At 37.3% G+C, this 18,903-nt stretch overlaps 1 long non-coding RNA gene across 1 annotated transcript; it reads left to right on the top strand.

Moving 5' to 3' along the window:
- Positions 1–224: 224 nt before the first annotated feature.
- LOC113186575 (uncharacterized) lies at positions 225–16,436 on the top strand. Its single transcript, XR_003301307.2, has 3 exons — positions 225–317; positions 14,616–14,975; positions 15,181–16,436. It is a non-coding gene; the product is annotated as an uncharacterized LOC113186575 (long non-coding RNA).
- Positions 16,437–18,903: the final 2,467 nt, after the last annotated feature.

Here is an 18,903-nt window from a genome sequence, read left to right as displayed (position 1 = left end):
AATATAGCTCAAGGCATCTTGCCAGCTGGTGTTGGAAGAGGTATTCCACCACCAGGGATCGTTTTGCATCGTCAACTCTGAGAAGGAAAATTTGAAACTGGAGGAGCCACTTAGAAAAGCAGATCTAATTGGGGAACCTGAAATGTGGCCAGGTCAACTGGCTTCACATGCTATTCCCAAGGCTCAAGAACGCTGGCTTCATTCTCATCCAACTGGCACTAGCTTATAGAAGACAGGCCACTTACCAGCAAATAGAGGAACAGATTTATTCTTCCTGCCTCCTAACAGAAACAGCCGCACCTGAACAAACTTGCAAGGTTAGGTTCGCATGCAGTTTATGGAAAACTTTCCTGACTCCCACTCATAACAAAGACTAAAGACAAATCTAACCCATGGTTTCTGGCTTAGGCCCGCTGCTGGGCCTACATAACTAACCTCATGGTTCTGCTGCCCCAGCAAGGCCCACTTCGGGACAGGAAGGAGAACGTCACACATATCTCTCATGGCATCTATGTTAGTTCCTTTTGCACCTGGGATCTCCTTGGGGGCCTCTTAATCGAAGTCTGACTGAGTCTGACCTTGCCTTGGTTTATGAGGGTAATGAAATCACAGCCCCAGGTGGGACAGCTGCAGGTGCACTTGCTGGGCCACTCAGAGCCTTGTTATTTCTGTAATTTGTCACATGCTGTCTCCTGCTTGGGGTTATACTTTACAACCTAATGAATGCGTTCTTTTATTAAGACAAATCTTGTCCATGCCAATCCAATTAAATCTATAAAATTAGCCTGCAAAGTTGAGGGCAGTGGGCTGCAATGTAGCTGTTATTCTCTTTATTTTTCTCTATTATAAGTTGTTGGATAAGGACTGATGATGATTTGGGAAGCAAAGAAGTTGATGGGAAGGGCCTTAGCTGTGGGTCTGAAGACCTAGGTTTTATTCTAACTTTGTCATGGGATACTGAGTGATTTTTCTCTCCTCCATGGGTATTGGTCCCTTAACAATATAAATAATGGTTTGAAAACATTAGTGTAGATAATACCTTTTTATTTGTTGAGTTACCTTACTGCATGCCAGATGTATTCATGAAAACTCTGCAAGGTGAATGCAATTTTGTCTATTATATAAATACAGTCATTAGGCCTTAGAGAAGACAAACAATTCACCCAAGGCCAATCAGTGAAGGTGATAAAGCCCCCAAATCACACATACATATCCAGAACTTTGAACCCACACAGACTATGAATCTTGACATACAAATCTGGAAGTAGCTGAAATTAGCATCATGTCACAAAGCCGAGTTCCATACATAGCACAGTCAGTAACTAGAGAGTCAGAAAAACTAGACTAGTTTTTCATCTCATCTCGTTGCCACACTGCTGCAACTAATCTTCCCTTTTCCCCAGTGCTCAGAGACTTCAGGTTAATATGGCAGTTGTACTTTAAACTCTTCCAAAACATAGGCGTGAGAAAAACTACAGTAGAGATAATTTTGTTACACTTTTATCTGAAATAGAAGAGAAAATTAATTTGTGTCTCTGGACACAGTACATAAATTCTGGTTCCATAAATGAACTTCACCCTATTGTTAATGATATTTTCTAAGGTCTAGGTCTCACCAGTGTTTATGAAGCAATTTTTTCAATGAAAATTGTGATTAAAAAATAAATTGAGAATCAGTACAGAAGGACTTGGTCTATATTCTCTATGAAAAGTACATTTTCCAAGTGGGTGCCTTATGGCAGATTAAAATTCAAAATCCTAGGCAATTATGAAAATCTTGCTAATATGACAAACAGTTCTTCCATTTTTAAAAGAAATTGGGAAAAAGAGGTGTTTTAGCAATTATTTGCTCAAGAATTGAGTTCAAACAATAAGTTTTCATTACTTGGAGAGAAAGGAAATAACCTCTTATTGGGTAGGACATTTGTCAGCTTATTCGAAAACAACAACAAAAACACATCACAGTTTCAACATTGCTATGGTGATACATAACACACACAGCAAAGTACACACACAAAAAGATTCAGATCAGTGATTTAAAACCCACTTCCCAGAGCAGAAAATAAATGGAATGTTGCCAACTGCACAGAATCCTGCCATATTATACCAAATACTAATAAGTACTCCCTCTCCACCCTTGAAAACAATAGCCATTAATTAATGTTACCCTTTTAAAGTAACATTTGTGCTTCTTTAAGGTTGGTGACACAAAGTATGATGTTTTCTTTTCTATAAGCATTATAAAAAATGGGTTCATAAAGTGTATATTCTTTTATACCTGACTTCTTTAGTAAAAAATATATTATGACATTTACACATGTCATATATCATGTATTTTATCCATTTTCATTACTGTCTATCATTACTTTGTATGTATATATGCTATTTGTAAAATATATCAAATTCACCATTCTATAATTCATAAACATTGGACTCATTTGAAATTGTTTTTTCCATAATAATGTTACAACAAACATTCTTGTCTATTTCTTTTGTGCTCCTGGATGCATATTTATATTCTGTATATAATGTAAGAGTAGCACTTCTGGGCTATAAAATTGCCCTACCTCAACTTTAATAGATACTACCAAAACACTTTTTCAAATGGTTGTAACAAGTCAACTCCTACCAGCAATACATAAGAATTCTCCTTGTTCCATTTCCTTTCCAATACATGGGGTTATCTGAATTTGCATGTTTATTATTTGGCATCCATGTAATGATATACTATTCTTTTAAAATGAATTTTTCTAATAATTAAAGAGGTTGGCATACTTTCACATATTTACTGGACATATGGATGATTACATTCTACCTGAATTATTATTTTGAGTGTACTTGGATAGAGATCACATTTAATCTCTTTCCATGTGGATATCTCACCACTCCTTCAGCATTTATTGAAAAGACAATGTATTCCCTATTGTTCTGAAGTGCCACATTTACCATGAGTTATTGGTCAATTTATATACAAGTCTGTTCCTGAGGATCACTTTTATTTAATGACATTGATTTAATTGTCTACACATCTATCTGTGTTAGTTTTCTGTTACTGTAACAAAATATCTAAAGTAATCAATTTAAAGAGAGATAAGGTTTAGTTTGGCTCACAATTTCAGAGGTTCAGTTTATGATGGAATGACTCTTTTGCTTTGGGTCCATGACAAGGCATTACATCATGGAGGGAGAACCTAATAGATTAAAGCTATTTAGCTCATGGTGACTAGAAAGTGACAGAGAGGAGGTAGCAACCAGAATCCCACAATCTTCTTCAAGGCACCCTGCCAATGATTTAACTTCCTCCCACTAGGCCCCCCTCTTACAAGTTCCACCAACTCTAAAGTCACAATTTGGAGATGAACCCTTCAATACATGGGCCTTTGAGGGATGCAAATCCAAACAGTAGTACTGTCCTTGCACCTATAGCTCAATGTCTTACCACCTATAACAACCCTAGATATATGGCAGAGTAAGTCCTCCTGCTTGTTTTTCTTCTCTAAGTATACTCTGACTATTCTTGGCCCTTTGCAAGAATTGTCTTACCAAATGTCATTGAAAAATAAGGCCTGGTGAGAGTTTATGTGAGATTGCATTGCTCTTGTAGCAATGACCTCAGATCAATTTAGGGACTCTTAGAACCTGGAAACTTCTAGTTCACCATTTTGATTTATCACAAAATGTTTTTATAATTTTCTATGTAGAGATCTTGAATATCATATGTTGAATTTATCTCAAGATATTTCATTCATTGGTATACGTATATATATATATGTGGTCTTTGTCTTTCAAATTTTTAAATTTTCCCTTGTTATAATATGAAAATTGACTTTTGATTTAGTAAATTGCTAAGTTCAATATTAAATCTTATTAATTCTTCTTCTTTCATCTACTTTTCCCAATAAGACATCAGAAATGTCTAGAAGCCAAGTATCTGGTGTTCTAAAAATGTCCTAAGTCAGGACTCAGCTCTCTGGGTTCTAGTGTTTCTCTAAGTCCTGGCCCTCACCTTCATGTCAACTCCTTTCAACAATTTTTTTTTTAGAATATAATGCAGTTTCCTAGTTGCTCTCAATAAGATGGTTGAATTGAATGACCTAATCCTTCATTATTGAAATTAATCTCCAAGCTTTCTTATTTGGCACAAAATAATTCAGATGTAAATGTAGTAATATTCTTCCCATTAAACTACTCATAGTTAAATTTCCCCTTAGGTCTAAAAAGTTTATTAAAATGGAACTTGGAGAGGAAAATGAAGCACATAGTCAAAACATTATTTTCAAGTGAGTTTTTATAATAATTGCAATAGGTTAAAAAGAAAAAGCATTACATAAAGGAATAGTTTTTCCTATTTTGAGACACAGGTATTATTTTACTTAATAAAAATGTAAAACTATTACATAAATGAAAACAATAACCATTAATTAATGGGTGATAATTTGTCTAAATTAAACCTACTATTCATACATATGGGTATGTAGTATATATACCAGTAATTCAAAAGTTTTCTCTCTGTGTCTCTCTGTGTTTCTCCATATATATAATTTTTGGTATATTTCTTTACCAATTTAAGCATGGAATTCAATATAATTTATTTCTTAAAAATATTCATTTTTAATTCTTGTAGTTATGCCAAATGACATATTGCTATAATATTCACCATATAACAGACAAATAACATGCAAAACATAAACATTGAATTAGGAAGAATTTTATTTTGTTTATTTTCCATTCTGACTTTGATCATTTATTCATATGTTTGATATCAAAAGGTTAACTCAAATTATGTAATTATTTCTGGGAATAACAGTAATTACATAAGCGAGAATCTACCAAGAAATTTTGTAGAAAATTGAATATTACTAGCTTGGATCTTGAAATCTCAAAATGTAGCTGTTCTCTCTAAGTAAAGCAAGTAAAATAAGTATTTTTTTACAAGATATTTTTAAAATGAGAAATTTTCAAAACTTGTTCCTTTGTAGTGCTATATTAACAGTACAACATGCCAAAGATCTAAAACTAATTTGTTAAAAGAGTTTTACTTTGATCATTATTGACAAATGGGAGTATAATAGGACATTAAGATCAAAGAAATGTTTTGTAAATTGCCTTATGTTAAAAGAGTTGAAGAAATAAATATAAATAAGCTCCATCTAGGAATAAAGAAAGAATAGGAAGGATCCCTAAAATTGGGGGAAAGTAGAGGTATACAAGGACTCAGAGTCCTCAGGGGTCTGAAGAATGGCGGCAGTGGAGATTGAAGAACAGACCTGGCACCAGAGGGAGTTTGGGGCAGATCAGGGGATCACTGAAAGCTGCCTGCAGAGGGAGCAGCTTTGGAGAGTGGCCAGGACCACCAATGTTCTCAGGGCAGAGAGGGAGTGGAGAAGTGCACAGAAACGAGAGATCACTTAGAAACTGAAAGAACCCTGGATTGTAGCAGGGATTGGGAGAGAGAAAAAGACATAGAGCCAAGTGTTAAATCTTTGATAAATAGATGAGGATAACTTAAAGGATAGAAAATAACAATAAAGCTTGAAAGAGGCAGGTATAACAATAGAAGAAGTCTTGAAATGATCAGCTAAGGCTTTATTTATATATTTTAAGGACATTTTCTCAATAATATCAAAAGTGCCCAAAATGTAGGCAGAATTGGATCTCCAAGCGAGTAGAACTTTAGGAAATGCCGTCTGGTCAGGAATGATTTCTTCCACAATGGCGTGGTAGAAAAAGACATTTAACAGCCAACCCTCTTACGTTAAGGAAGGCTCCAGAAGCTGGCTGTTTATGCCAACAACAACCAGGTCAATTATACCAGCTCATCTCGGATGTCAGCAATAACACCAAAGAAATATGATGTCCTGAAATAAATGTGTCCATTCCAAATATTTGTTAAATTGGATTTTCAAACGTCCATTAGAATCAGAAATAGAAAAGCAGAAGTGTTGTCTAGGGAAATCAGCTGTTTGTCCAGATGGGCACCCACAGGGCAGAACTGCCTTTGAGACCTCATTGTCTTTCAGCAATACTGTCTACCATATGCCTGGCACTGGGCTAGACAAGCTATGAGGATATAAGTAGGTTTGTACTCTATTGGGGTGTTGGGGAAAGTTCTGAATTTTGCTTTGCAGAATGGCAATATTTCCAGTCCTTTTAAATATCCCCAAAGTCCCTTTTGGTACCTTAGTAGGAATTTCCACATTAGCACTTGGTAATTGTAAGAATGGTTAATGAGCATCAAAGCTAAGCACAAAGAAGTGGACGTATGTGCCCATAAGCCAATCTCAGCCTGCTGCCTATTTTTGTACAGTCAGTGAGCTAAATGTAAAATATGAAAAAAGAGTATTAGCCTTCTGGGAACAGTTGCCTGATTTTGTCTCTTGGCCAGCAAAGCCAAAAAAAAAATATTTACTACCTGGTCTTTTTACTCCTTCCCCCCACCCCACAAAACTGTGTACCCTTCATTGAAGCTATGGAGAGACTCAACGAAGCATCCCTGTCCTCTATCTCCTGGTTTCAGTCTCCTGGACTTGCACAACATTGTCTAAGTGGTCCTAACAAATTTTTAGATGTGATTCTTACTCTTTGCAGAGCACCAGAAGCAAACTTTTATACCTGTTTAGTCGCCCAGTTATCCTTCAGGTTACAATAACATCATTAATTGGCAAAAGTTTCATCTGGCAATCTAGCCTTAATTTGATTTCAGGATAGCGTTCTCTCTCTCTCTCTCTCTCTCTCTCTCTCTCTCTCTCTCTCTCTCTCTCTCTCTCTCTCTTTAAGATGGCTTCTACAAAGGCTCACCTTTTATAGATTTCATGTGCTATATAGTCTAGCCCAGGGATTGGCAAACATTTTGTGCAAAGAGCTAAATAGTAAAAGTTTTAGGTTTTCCAGGCCTGAGGGTCTCTGCTAAAACCACTTAACTCTTCACCTTAGTGTGCAAACAACAATTGAACATTTAAAAATGAATGGGCCAGGATATATTCCAATAAAACTTTATTGACTCAAAACAAGAGGTGGACTTAATTTGGCCTGAGGGTCATAGTTTGTCAGACCCTGACCTAGATTGTTCTTAGGTGTCTCAACTCAAATTTTGGAAATCTATGCAGAAATTGTATTTTCCATTTATAACCATGTTACCAGTGCAAGAAATGGCACCGTCCATCTAACCCCTAAAGGCATCATGTTTAGATAACACAGTCAACTAATAGTTTGAGGGAGAATTGTAATGCATCAAATTAGCAGAGATAAATTGAACTCTAAAACTGAATGTGAATTTTGAATTTCCCCAGTGACTACAGTGGCCTTAAATTCAATCCCTGTGAGGTTTAGTGAGGTGGAGAGTGTCAAATCAGAACACTCAAACAAGGAACTCCCCACACCTGTATTTCCTGTTTTGCCCTCAGCCTTTCAGTCTAGTAAGACAGTCTTTGTTTGCACAGTTCATTTTTTCACCGAGGTTCTTAGCTTTTTGTTTTGGGGTCCTGTTTTGTCTTGTGTATTTGAGTTCACCTTCTACCTGGAAACCAGGGCTGGTCAGAATGCTCCCTGGTATTGTTCTTCAGGAGTATTAATGCTAAATGCTTAAACAAATGGGTCATGGGACCAAAATGAGGTCAGAAAAATGTTCGGAGGCATGCTCCCTCCTGATAGATGAGCTGAAATGAAAACCATTTCAGAGCCTACTTTCAGCAGAATAATGAATTCTGTGTTTCTAATCATTAAAGTAGAAATTATAATAGATAGCATTCTGTCCCACTGTTCATGAGATTTAACTCTTCAGAGGTCATAATAGATATACCCTATTAAATAATGCAAGCCAGACAACGCTGACTTAATAAAACTGAAATGTCACTTTGGGTTTGAATTGATTTTCTTATTTGAGGACCTTTTAGGCTTGCAAATCAGAGCTGCCTTGTGTTCGCACGTCTGAAGGAGGTTGACTTTCCCAGGGTTAGTTTAAAAAATGCAGATTGATGGGAAAGGTTTGTGTTGGGTCAGTATCGAGTGGCCTTCTCTTGGGGGTTTGAATTATTCATGAGCATTCATGTGTTTTGTGTTTCTTGCCTAACACTGTAGAAGGTGGGGACAGGAGGAGAATGTAGCCAGCTGCAAGCAGATTGACTTCTTGAATAGGGTTAGCAGTTAGGAGAGGGTGGGTTTGTATAATGGTAGGGGCTGGATCCAATTTTACAGGAATGTGGATCAATAAACCTTGAAACTAAACAATGGGCCAGCAGTTGATGAAGCCCAAGTTTTATGTTATCTACCATTCGTTTTAGACAAGCTGTATATTCTTCGTGCAAAGGTAAGAAATTAGAACTGACCATGTATCTTCTCATTGTGGGTATGGCTGTCTTTGATTGCCTCCTACAGTGACCTGGGGGTCGAATGAGCACCTGAAGGTACATAAATGTGCAACTGACATGAAGATAGGACAAAAGAGAGCCCATATCACTCCTCACCCACCTTTCTCTGAGCTCTGACTCCAAGTATGTCCTCTACCATTTCTGAGCTCCAGATTCCTCTGGTACAAAACAAAGTATTTAGGCCTTTTCAGTAGTTTTCCATTTTTTTTTTTTTTTTAGATGGAGAGCTTTTTCTTCTAATAAAACACTCCCTGGGAGCCATATGTGTAAGAACAGATAAAAGCCAGGCTTTGGGGACCGCCCTGCAGACTAGCAGGAGACACCAGGAAAGAAGATGTCAAACCTCTCATTTTTCCAACTTGGTAGAACTGAGAAACTCTAGTTATGTTCCCTGACCTTTATGCATGTACAGTATGCTATTTTAGAGATGGTGAAAAAGGAGGGATTGAAGAGTGATAGAAAATGAATAGAAGAATAGACTCCTGAATTAATACTAAAATATTGGACCCAGAGGACTACAGATAAAAGTAATGTAGTAATTTAGAAGAAAAATCAGCCATAGCAGGTCACATCAGCATCTGAGATGGAAGCAGGGTTTCTCTATCCTCATTTTCTTTACCTAATAAGCACCCCTAAGGAACCAGCTGACTCCCATATAGTTAATGGTAATATTATTGGAGAGGTGTGTTCTAGGGTCAAGGAGAAGTTGTCCTTTATTATCTGGGCCTTTATTATGTTCTCAGCCCTGCACAACAAACAATTTTATAATTGTTCTTTCTGACAAAAAAGGAAATGCAGCACCTTTAACCAGCATGCAAATTGTCTCTAAGAAAGTGGGCCAAGAGAAATATCCAGGAATAACCTTGCTTTGACCTTAAAAAAAATATATCTGCAACCTTAATTCTAAATGCATAAAGGTGATCTTGAAACCAAAAAAGAAACATTAAAGTTCAATTCGCTTTTTTCTTGCTGTTAATTAAGGCCGTGTGAATAGTGACCTTAAGAGTGCAACGTTTCTTTAGACAAGAGGAAGAAGAATGACTGGACCTCAAGGTGGCCAGTGAATTGACGATATATGCATTGATTATGCATGCAATTATCCCAAAGTTTGTTATTTTACAAATTTGAATTCTTTCCTGCTGAAGTCCAATGCTGAGTAATTAAATGCAGTCTGTACTTAATTTTGTCACAGCACAAATAGCAGAGGTTGTGGAAAATGGTCTGGCTCCATTGTCATTAATATTCTGCCGGTGTTGGAATAGATTAGCAAGTGAAGAACACAGCAGGTTAGGATTATATGAAGCTATTCAAACCCCACATAATGAATGTGCAGAAGAGTGATTTGAATGTCTAATATCAGTCACTCAGCAGAATGAATAAAAATTCTCATGCTCACTCTCAGGGCTTTGAAAGAGCTGTTTATTTTATTTTTTTTTTTTTTTTCTAGTTTCCAAGAGGTTTTTTTTTTTTTTTTTTTTTTATTGGTCGTTCATAACATTACATAGTTCTTAATACATCATATTACACGGTTTGATTCAAGTGGATTATGAACTCCCGCTTTTACCCCGTATACAAATTGCTGTATCACATCAGTTACCCTTCCATTGATTGACATATTGCCTTTCTAGTGTCTGATGTATTCTGCTGTCTGTCCTATTGTCTACTATCCCCCCTCCCCTCCCCTCCCCTCCCCTCCCCTTTTCTCTCTCTACCCCTTCTACTGTAAATCATGTCTTCCATTTGTATTCTCTTGACTTACCCCTCCTTACCTCTTATATGACATTTTGTATAACCCTGAGGATCGCCTTCCATTTCCATGCAATTTCCCTTCTCACTCCCTTTCCCCCCCACCTCTCATCCCTGTTTACTGTAAATATTCTTCTCAAGCTCTTCGTCCCTACCCTGTCCTTGTTTACACCCCTTATATCAAAGGAGTCATTTGGTATTTGTTTTTTAAAGATTGACTAGCTTCACTTAGCATAATCTGCTCTAATGCCATCCATTTCCCTCCAAATTCTATAATTTTGTCATTTTTTAATGCAGAGTAATACTCCATAGTGTATAAATGCCACATTTTTTTTATCCATTCATCTATTGAAGGGCATCTAGGCTGGTTCCACAGTCTTGCTATCGTGAATTGAGCTGCTATGAACATCGATGTAGCAGTGTCCCTGTAGCATGCTCTTGTTAGGGCTTTAGGGAATAGACCGAGAAGGGGAATAGCTGGGTCAAATGGTGGTTCCATTCCCAGCTTTCCGAGAAATCTCCATACTGCTTTCCAAATTGGCTGCACCAATTTGCAGTCCCACCAGCAATGAACAAGAGTGCCCTTTTCCCCGCATCCTCTCCAGCACTTATTGTTGTTTGACTTCCTAAAGGCTGCCAGTCTTACTGGAGTGAGATGGTATCTTAGGGTAGTTTTGATTTGCATTTCTCTGACTGCTAGCGATGGTGAGCATTTTTTCATGTACTTGTTGATTGATTGTATGTCCTCCTCTGAGAAGTGTCTGTTCAGGTCCTTGGCCCATTTGTTGATTGGGTTATTTGTTATCTTATTGTCTAATTTTTTGAGTTCTTTGTATATTCTGGTTATTAGGGCTCTATCTGAAGTGTGTGGAGTAAAGATTTGTTCCCAGGATGTAGGCTCCCTATTTATCTCTCTTATTGTTTCTTTTGCTGAGAAAAAACTTTTTAGTTTGAGTAAGTCCCATTTGTTGATTCTATTTGTTAACTCTAGCGCTATGGGTGTCCTATTGAGGAATTTGGAGCCCGATCCAACAGCGTGTAGATCATAACCAACTTTTTCTTCTATCAGATGCCGTGTCTCAGATTTAATATCAAGCTCCTTGATCCATTTTGAGTTAACTTTTGTGCACGGCGAGAGATAGGGATTCAGATTCATTTTGGTGCAAATGGATTAAGAGCTGTTTATTTTGTAAATTTTCACTCACTTACTATTGTAATCAGACCTACTGAAATAAATTGCTAATAATTGTCAAGCTAAATGAACTCATTTTTTTCTCTAGAAAGTTTCTCAATTTCCCAAGCTGTCACGAGAATCTGTATTTTGTAGCTCTTTCAGCTACAGAGATTCAGAGCAGCCCACCAGTCAGAGGAATTCATTTATGCTTCATTTTAACTCTTCCCTGCACTCACTTCTCCTGAGACAGACATTGACCCTCTTGAGTTCAAGAGCCAGGAGTTATTTTCATTTTTTACATTTATTAACATGTGTTAACTGAACATGCTAATGGGGTTCAGTGTGATATTTCCATGTATGCATTCAGCATGCACGGATCAATTCCAGTCTCCTTTTTCCACCACCATCCTGCCCCTTCCCAATCTCTAGTTACCATCACTATCCACCTTCCCACTCAACTCTTTTTTTTAAGTTTCCACATAAGACAGAGAATATGAGGTACTTGTCTTTCTGCTCCTGGCTTATTTCATATAATGCCCTCCATTTCCATCCATTTTGCTGCAAATGACAGTATTTCATTCTTATTTATGGCTACATAAAACTCCATTGTGTATATATATACTAGATTTGCTTTATCCATTCATCTATTGGTGGGCGACTAAGCTGATTTCACACCTTAATCATTGTGAAGAGGGCCTTGTTATTTTCACTTATTAATGGAGATGGCAAGAGTGCCTAGCTACCTACATTACTCCTATGAATTGTTAAAGGCAAAGGTGCTCCAAAGAAGAGATTACACACTATAATTAAGGGATGAAAAGAAATTTACCAATTCCAAGGTGAAAGAGAATTATCTATTTGGAATCATTGGTGTTCGGGGTGGAGAATCAAACAATAAATTCTGGGTGAATAGCTCAGTATAAAATAGCATAATTAATAATGAACACTGGTGTTGTGGAAGAAAGGGAAATGGAGTGTTACAGGGCTGAAGAGCCACGGGGGAGGAAACTTCAACTATGACAAGGTTGCAAAGTATCTTCACATCAGTGTCAGGAGATTTTTCTCCCTGAAGATAAGATGGCACCATAATTACAGGGAAACAGAAACAGGTTTATCAGTCATTCTGCCCAAGACTCTCTGAAGGGACTTGATGACTGTCATCATTTGCTACTAAGTCAAAGCTGGGATGCTGCCTGGAATGTGAATACAAACAGTGTGCAAACCCAGGATTCACAGGACAAATTTCTTTGAAAGTGAGTTTTACTCATGTTTAATGTTTCCCAATCCCAGCTGTTGACATGACAAAGGAACAAAAAAAAAAACGTTTCCCTGCATCTATGTGTGGAAATACTAATACTGAAATGTAATAATCACTTTAAGAGAGGCTGAGGAGAAGAAGGAAAATTGCTTTGAGTTTCCATCTGCCTGAGAGCACAAATGGGAGTTGGATCTCATCCGTATTTTTCTGGCTCTTGCTTTCTTTTGCTCATACAAGAAATTCTACCTCCCTGTAAAAATCTCCCCCTTTATCTTCAAGAGGAGTCCCCATGGGGTGTCTCCCATGTCCTCTAAGTTACGGGCATCAGCATCCAGGAAACATCATTGTCAGTTCTCTATGGAATCTTTCTCTCTCTACTAGTTAGCACTGCTGCTGCTTCCCTTGAGCACTATCAACTGTGTTCTCTACTCGCTACACACCATCACAGCTATGAGCTCCGTCACTAGTACGAAGACATTCCAGTCGTTTTCTTGCAGATGTTACAGAATCCATTGGATGGAGCTGCCACCCCATCAGCTCCCATCCAATATTGCCCCAAAACATTAGACCCCGTTAGTGCCCAAGAAGGATAGCAGTTTGGGGGGGGGGGAGTGGAATTTTTCTCCTTCCTTTTCACACACGAATACAGCAGTGTTGGTTGCCCAGACAAACACACCATCCTGCTCTGCCCTCTAGCTGTAAGGTGTTTTGTGCCTGATACTCTCTCTTTTCTTGAAATAAATTTTTATCTGGAGGATTCTTGTGGAAACACATTCATGATCGACACCCCATGAGCCCATCAAATTCACCTACCTGACCCTCACGTGTAGAGACAATGTAACTCAACCAGGGATCCCAGTGCAAACACTAGAAAGCAGCAACTCTCCAAATCTGTCTAGCACTTTTATCTTTTAACAAATATGTTCACAGTCCTCTCTTCATCCTGTTCATTGAAACATGACTTAGAGTTGCAATTGCTAGAACACTTGCTTCCAAAGACCTAGGCTTATAGGATGTTTCTGGCCACTGAAGTGAATAGGCTCCAACCAGTCCAAGAACTAAGACATGTTGTGGTTGTATGTCTTCCTTTTCACTCATCTGTCTTCCTCATCAGCACAGGGCTCCTGTTTATCTTGTTCACCTCTATACCTCCAGCACTTGCCCAGTATCTGACAAGTAGCATATTCACAACACATATTTTTTTAATGAATGACTTTAACATGTTCTGAAGTTCGAGTTATAAGAATCTTACCTCATTCATTTTTCTTTTAACCTCCTTCTTCTTCCCTCTGACCTTAAACTTAAATAGTGGATGCTAAATAAACAGTTGGTAATAGAATTTTGTTCATCTATTTGTGTCTGACACATATAAAGAAAAACTTTGGCTTACTTTTCCATCATATTGACAATAGAAAGATACTTGTGGACTTTACATAGGAAGCTATAATTCCCAAAAAGGACATATTTAAGAATTTTGGTAAGAGCAAATTAATTATCATGCTTCCAATATTTAATTCCAAGTCTTATCTATAAAATGAATGAGTTTTACCATAATGGACTTACACCAGAAAGACTGTAAAGAGTAGGGTGTATGGAGTGTGTCTATAAAGCCTAAGTGTCACAGTCCTTAAAAAAAAAAAAAAAAAAAAAAAAACCTGAATGAGAAATAAACTGTGAACTTCACCAAGGGAAAAAATGTCCTTTGAAAGTGAGCAGACTGCCTATCCAACCAGGTAAAAGTTCTATCCATAGTCAGAATCAGTCTCTGGAATCCAGTTACTTCTGCACAGCCTGTACACTGCTTAGGGCCGTCCAGTATGGAGATCCTCCCTAAGACATTCAGAAGCAGCAGTCAGCCTTTCACCATCAGATCTTTGAGTCTACAGACCTATCACCTACTTATGGTGATGCCCTTTATTTTATTTTATTTTTTTTGTCTTTACATTTTATGATCTCAAGCAGTGTTTGTCTCTGAGATCTTAATGTTCTCATGGTGGAATAGCTGTTACACCCCAAACTCTCCACCTTGTAACCTAAACTTGTGACTTTATGTTAAATCTCTTTTCTGAAGCTCTTTTCCCTGGCTCGGCTACCATAATGTGACTCTATGATTTCATCCAATATTGAAATGGAAGTTCCCTGAGGATATTCTCTGCCAGTCTTCATCATATCCATCAAACTAGCCATTCCTTTTGTCTGGAGGAGTTCTGACTATAGATGCAGACTGCTCAAAGGCTGCATGTGCTGCTGGACAGGAATATCAGAGAACTGACATCCCAAAGGAGCATCCCACGAACTACCGAAGACTCTCAAGTTTTGGCATATATGATCCCCATTCTCCTTGCTGAATTATGCTAAGCCTTGTGTTGGACACCATTTCCTATGCTCTCCTTTTAGAAGAGTAGCCCACAATGGCAACTGGTTTCCTAAGGTACACTGTATTTTCTGCCTTTCCTTCCCTGTATCACTTTCCCATGCTCTGCATAGCCCCAATAAACTCTTATACTTCAATTATGTCTCAGGGTATGCTTCTGAGAAAATTCAAATTAAGACACACATATACATTAAAATGAATTGACAGTAATGTTTCAAGTGTTGAACTCTTTTTATATTTTCTTTCTTCTTTGAATTTCCAGAGAATACATGGATGAAGAGTCAGCATCCAGGGAGATGCTTGTATGAACTGGATGGAACTACTTGACTGCCTTCTCTGCAGAGTAAACAGCCCAACATGCCAGTTTGCAAAACTACATAACCCTGTAGCTGCCTGGTGTGAACAGCAAAGTGTCCTATGTGTACTCACATCACAGCATGCTGCACAATTCAAGAAGCCCTCAGAAGAGCTGTACCTTGTGATTACCAGAGCAAAGGCAGCTTTAGAGTCTCTAAATTCATAGGAAGAAAAACAAAGCAAAGAGAAACATCTAGAAGTCAAAGACAATAAGAGAAAGCTTCCTTTAATTTTATGTAAATAACCATTTTGGGACCATGGTCATAATTTATTTAAAACTTTATGCTTTATGATTTATATATTAATTAAGAATACTAGAGTTCATCTATTCCTCCCATGCTCCCTCTCCCATTCGGCATTTGTTTTTTTTGGAATTGGCTAACTTCACTTAGCATTATCTTCTCTAACTCCATCCATTTACCTGCAAATGGCATGATTTTATTCTCTTTTACTCTAGATAGGGCAGAGGGGCTGGAGGGAAAGGGAGGGGGCATGGGGTAATTAATGATAGTGGAATGTGATGATCATTATTATCCAAAGCACAGGTATGAAGACACAAATTGATGTGAATATACTATGTATACAACCAGAGATATGAAAAATCATGCTCTATATATGTAATAAGAATTGTAATGCATTCTGCTGTCATATATAAATTTAAAAAAGAAACAGTTTAAAAAAAAAGAAAAGAAATAGGCCTTTGGCTTCAAGAAGAAGAATAAGAAAAAAGAATACTATATATCAGCATTGCTCCATACAATTCTACCCCAAATGGACAGCTGTGGAGTTCAAGCAGTCAAAATACAGCTGGTTTGAAAGAAGATGAATTGTAAGGGTAACATATACATGTGGTTTTGAGAACTTAGGGCAATAAAAAAGTATGTAAAGTATCTTGTTAGTGTTTTTTAACTTAATTATGTGTTCAAATGATAATACACTGGATATGTTAAAGAAAATTATTTGTTAAAGTTAATTCCATCCTTACTTTTGTAATGTGAATACTAGACAATTTGTAATTATCTATATGGCTCACATGATATTTGTGTTATGCTGATCTCAATATGCTATGTAATAGATAAACTCTGATTTCTCAGTAGTAAACAGAGCAAGAATAGTCAATATTTTAGCAATGGTTGAAACTGAAAAATTGTACCCATACAAATGTAGCCAGAGGGCCCTGTTCCTTGCAATCTCTCAGGTTCCTAATCTGTTGGAGAGATTATCATTTTGATTAGATAAATAAAAATGAAACTTCCTCTATTGTCCTTTAAAACGCAGAGAGCTTTGTGGGATTTTGCCCCTTGTTTTGGCTCAGAAGGCATATGCATGACTTCTACTCACAGCCCATTGTCAGAACTTGTCACAAGACTCCACCTGCAAAGGGGTAGAGGGACAGAGAACTGTCACTCTTCCATGAATCAGAGATGAGTCATAGCAGATAGGGGTGTACACCCTAAGTGTCTACAGTAATTTGCATAGCTTGGCAATGCCCAAACTTCCAATATCATTCATTCTGGGCCAGAGTATTAGAGTATAACAATATAAACATGACTAGAGGGCATTGCCAGGTGTTATCAATCATTTACCCCTTGACAAGAAGATTTCTGAAACATCCTTTGCTGACAGATTTTGAAAACTGACAGAGTGGCATTGTCAGGTGAGGAAAAGAACCTGGGGTCGAGGAACTGGCAGAGGACTGATAAGTTAGAATTACAGAAGACAAAATTGCCTATCCACTCAATTTTATAGCAGTATCCTGTGCTTTGATATAGATCTCAGCTAAATAAAATGATGTCACCTAATGAGGGTTAGACAGTGGCTCAGACAGAACTTGTAAGGTGAACTCCAAAATCTAATTATCAGGTATAATTTGTAGGAACACTGAGAATTGCTCTGTCCCTCAGGAACAAAGTCACATTTAAACGGACTGCCAATATATTAATTTAAGATGGTGTAAAAGTCTGCATTGTATTACTACAGCAAAATATCTTAGATAATTTGTAAAGCGAAAAGGTTTATGGATATCACAGTTTGAGAAGCTGGAAGTCTAAGATCAGTTAACCTTATTCTTTTGGCCTCTGGTGATATGGCAGATGGTGAAACATCCTAGCAGCTCATCATGGCAAAAACATGTATATTCACAGATGGTCATATCTCAAACTCAATAATAGAAAGACCAAGATCCCACAATTCTTTGTAGGCTTTCCTTTAATGACCTAAGGACCTGCCACTAGGACCCCCACTTCTTAAATATTTCACCACCTCTCAATGTCATCTCTCTGGGGACCAAGTGACCTTTCAGGGTCTCTTAATATACAAACTATAGTAGAAGGGAACATTGCCATTCTCAGGACTCACAAACTCATTCTCTTATTATAGGGAGAAAATGCTAAATGGAAAATCATTGTTACATGGTAAATGTGAAATTCAAGTCAGAATGTCAGCCAATCTCCAGAATTGCTTCTCAGCTAAAGAGACTTGAGAACTCCCACATTTTGTAGAAATAATGTGGCCAAGGAGAACATGACACTTACTTCTGCTGTACTGAGACCAGCTAATTGCTAGGTGTAGACATCTAATACTACCCATGACCTGGTACTCCCCTTACTTTATGCTTTCATAACTGAACCATCTATTTTCATGGTATTTCTCCAGAGTAAGCCCAATAATGAGATTTCAAATGGATAAATTGCATTTCCATTCGTTCCACACTGCTTCCCTGAGATGACTTCCAGAAAACCTTGAGTAATTTATGATGTTCCCATATCCTTTAGCATATCTTCATTCATCTTACTGTATATCTCCTCCCTTACCATATATATTTTCTAGCATAACTTTCAGAAGTGGCTCATATGTGTAAGTCTTCAAGAACACCTCTCTGTGGCCCCCATTAAATAAATTGCAAACTGATATGCATTAATACAATGACAATTCTATATGGCAAATTAAGTCAGATTTTGGCTTAAAAATTTTGATTCTCAAACTAGAAAGGGAAATTTTTAAAAAAATTAGTCCTAATAACTCTAGAGTACATGAAAGATCTAGTCAAGCCAATGATCTGCATTTTATTTAAAAAACTAATAAAGATAATTTCACCTTTCAAGATTTTTCTCCACATGTTAATTCATTTTTACTGAAAGGTATTAAGATTTTATCCAGTTAGAACAAATTCATCATTTAGTCAGAAACACCTGTCATGCTTATGTCTATAAGCATTAAAAAATAAAACTCTACATTTATAGAAAAAAGATATGCTATTACTAGTGAGAAGTTTTCAACATTATGCCAAGAGCAGGTCAGCAAGACTCACAGTGCACTGGATCTGGGTAGATTGTGGAATAGCAGGTATACTGAGGACAAGTACTGTTAATAATAATCATATGTTTAAAGAAGAATAGATGGTTTATAAGACTGCATGTTCCAAACATGATAGACAGCCTCCCTGAAAAATACCATACCTGATATTCTACCCTTTCAATAACTGCAGAAGAAATGAGTTCAAGTGATACAATCTTCTCCCACTCTCAACTTGTGCCCTTTATAGTTCTTTCTATTTAAAAGTGCAAAATGACACAAGACATAATATATTACGACAATGGGCTTTAATGTCAATTAATGCACACCTAGG

The sequence above is a fragment of the Urocitellus parryii genome, chromosome 6 (genome assembly GCF_045843805.1).
Source record: "Urocitellus parryii isolate mUroPar1 chromosome 6, mUroPar1.hap1, whole genome shotgun sequence".
Taxonomy (NCBI): domain Eukaryota; kingdom Metazoa; phylum Chordata; class Mammalia; order Rodentia; family Sciuridae; genus Urocitellus; species Urocitellus parryii.
The sequence above is the reverse complement of the archived record's forward strand: the minus strand, read 5'-3'. Positions and strand labels throughout refer to the sequence as shown.